We start from the raw sequence: 3,134 nt of genomic DNA, 5'->3' as shown, positions 1-3,134 counted from the left end.
GTTTTGTTAAATTCATTGACTATTAAAAGTTAAAAATAATCACTTGACTATTCATTATGTTCTAAACTCATCTTTTTCCGTTAAAAATTGATGTATTTCATCATATCACAATCAAACAAGTTAATATTAAGCTCAAAATACCGTCTAACTTTTAACGAAAAGGGACGACTTCAGAACATGATGAAAATTCAGGTGACCATTTATAGCTTTTAATAGTCAAGAGACTCAACAAAACAACACTCTATAGTTGGAGAACCAGTTTGTAACTTTTAATACTAGAGAGATTTAATAAAGCAGAATTCTATAGTTGGGGACCCATTTGTCTACTTTACCCAAAGAAATAATGAATAAGCACTTGTGAGGTCCACGGCTTTGGGCGCGTTATTTCCAGCTTATGCTAAAAGCCTAAACCCGAATTTTCCAACTTTCCCTGTAGGCCCAGACGTAAAGTACACCCAACTCCTATAATAAATGAAATAAATATTTTTTTACAGAAAATACTCAATACATTATTAATATAGTTTTTAAACTTTACAAGTAAGGTCTTGAAGGTGACATATAATTTTAAATTATTCTATCTTTCTTAAATAACATTATATATCGGGATGGAATACAATCGTGCCTTTGAAAATTTCAAATTTTCGTATAATTTAAAAAATTCGAACATGCAGAAACGGATTCTTAGATATCTATAATTTCATTCACAAATCATGTCCTAATACATAATGGAAGTGTCACAACGGCAAGAGGAAGAGAAAATGGTACATCCCAAAAAGTTGAAATGAGCCAGAAGCTCATTGATCCCAATGAACTTCGAACTACATTAATAGAAAAACAGAAGAGACTCATCAAGTTGTTTTCATTCATTCTTCCTAGAATCTTTGAGTTGTGCCCTCTTTCCAATTCCGAGACAAAAGTGCAAACGCCATGCATCGACCACGCTCTCCGGCAGCGAACAAGCCAAGCCCCAGAGGATGGAATGGGGACAGTAGGGCGTGCAGCGAGGTTCATAGCCTATCCAGCGCATGGCTGCACGAGTGTAACCATCTGTCGACGGTCGATGCCATTTTTGTTGCCACGTATAACAGAACCTGCATTTAGAAACCCCTTGGTTGATTAGAGAATGTCAATGCATAGAGTCCAGCAGGTCTCGATATTTGCAACAACGTTAAGGTACGGAATCTTAGTAAGCCGACCTAAGTACAACAAATTCATAGAAGTACATCTTTTATCTTGTGATCATACAAATGGATAGACTTCCTACCCCGATTTAACGATAACCCTCCCTTTTATTTTGACAATACAACACGATGTAACCTCGGATGTCGATACTGAAAATATTCTTACAACTCATTTAGAAGTATAAACAGTACAAGAGGGGAACACTAGAGTTAAGGATTGAGTGGACGGAAAAAAGGGATACTAAGAAACACTCATATCGAAAGGAGTATTCAGAAAAGAAATCCTAAGATATAGAAAACGATATGATCTCGGGGGTAGCATGCATGGCCAACACACATTTGTAGAAATCTACGTTTCAGAACAAGACCATCCAGCTCAGTTGGTAGAGCACAAGGTTCTTAACTTTGAGGTCGTGGAATTGAGTCCCACGGAGGGTATTTTCATAATTTGGATGTCTCCCACGGAAGTTGCTCTTAACCTGGCGTTGGGGACAACCTACTATCTTACCACCCCTTATCCCATTAAATATGGGAATAAGGGTAAGCTAATTAATATGTTTCAGAACAAGAGTCAATTTTAACCTAAACGTTCACAAATCAGGTTGTTTACACAGAATATCGAACTGTAATACACTACATATAGAGGTAATTTGTTGTTGAAGACAACAACTCACCACTGAATCACTTTTACTTATGAGCAGCAGTTTCTAACAAATGAAAAAGTGGCAAGGCACTTCTACCGATAGAAGTTTGAAATAGTAAAAAGCACAAAGCCAAGACATTTAGACCTGTGTTTCTCTAGTCTCTACCCTCACGACACGTGTGTGCTAAACGGGTGAAGCTCTCATCCATTACCATTCAATACAAACTTAATCACCATTCATCCCTATCCATAAGAGCGATTTACACAATCCATAGGCAGGTCCTACACATACGATGGTAATGGTTGATGTATCGGAAAGTAATGGACCAAATACTAAGGAATTGGATCTCAACCTATGTAAAAAAACGTATATGGCAATATGACATCTAGGGATCATCCAAATACATGAAGAAAACATAGAAAAGACTGGTCACACCGAGTCAAACGCGTACACCTATCTAACACTCGCACCCGAATCCAAGTAACATGGATATAGACTGATTCGTATCTAGAATCTCGGTTCAAGTTTCAACCTTTACATGAAAATGTCTATAGCATTTAGAACTCCTACACTAAACCATTGGCATATATATTAGCAAACATTACCTGGCACTGAACATCAATCCCACTGTTCTTGTATTCAACATAAAGGCACCTAAAGAATTGTTCAATTTACCTGAAAACAAATCCCAAATTAATCAACTTCAGTTGTAAAAGCAATAAAACCCCAATTAACATTGCGAATACCGGAAACACTCACGCCTTAGTAGCAGCATAAACAGCATAAAGTGGATCAGAAGGTATAACAATGGAGGCACCAGAGCCAATATTGACAATAGCACCTTTTTTCCTCTTCACCATCCCAGGCAAAACAGCTTGAGTAACCTTTGTGGTGCCTTCAACATTGACCTTAATCAAATTCCTCAACGACTCCTCATCAACCTCATGGAAGAATCGAGCAAGTTTAATGGTTAAATAATAGTTTTTTATCATTAAACGTTGGGTAAAGTACATTGAATAGTCCTTATGGCATTTGCATTTTAGTCATCCAACTTTTAAAACTTATAATACAGTCACTAAACTTTTAGTCTATTTTCAGAAAGATCACTGATGTTACCTCCCGTCAGTTTGAATGCTCGACAAGGTTAGCTTCCAACATACAGTTCCGTGTCTTATCCCCTTAAAGATAGTTTCAAGCATTTCCATCATGGTACATAGTCATCATCCCCAGTATTAAAATAAAAATTGTCAGATACTTCTTAATTGGATTCAAGTTTAGTTAGTGCTTGAACCAACATGTAATCTTGGGT

At 36.9% G+C, this 3,134-nt stretch overlaps 1 pseudogene; it reads right to left on the bottom strand.

The window, feature by feature from the left end:
- Positions 1-753: 753 nt before the first annotated feature.
- On the bottom strand, positions 754-2,817 carry LOC120145433 (annotated as a pseudogene).
- Positions 2,818-3,134: the final 317 nt, after the last annotated feature.

This window comes from Hibiscus syriacus, unplaced genomic scaffold (assembly GCF_006381635.1).
Source record: "Hibiscus syriacus cultivar Baekdansim isolate YM2019G1 unplaced genomic scaffold, ASM638163v2 tig00110893_pilon, whole genome shotgun sequence".
NCBI lineage: Eukaryota > Viridiplantae > Streptophyta > Magnoliopsida > Malvales > Malvaceae > Hibiscus > Hibiscus syriacus.
The sequence above is the reverse complement of the archived record's forward strand: the minus strand, read 5'-3'. Positions and strand labels throughout refer to the sequence as shown.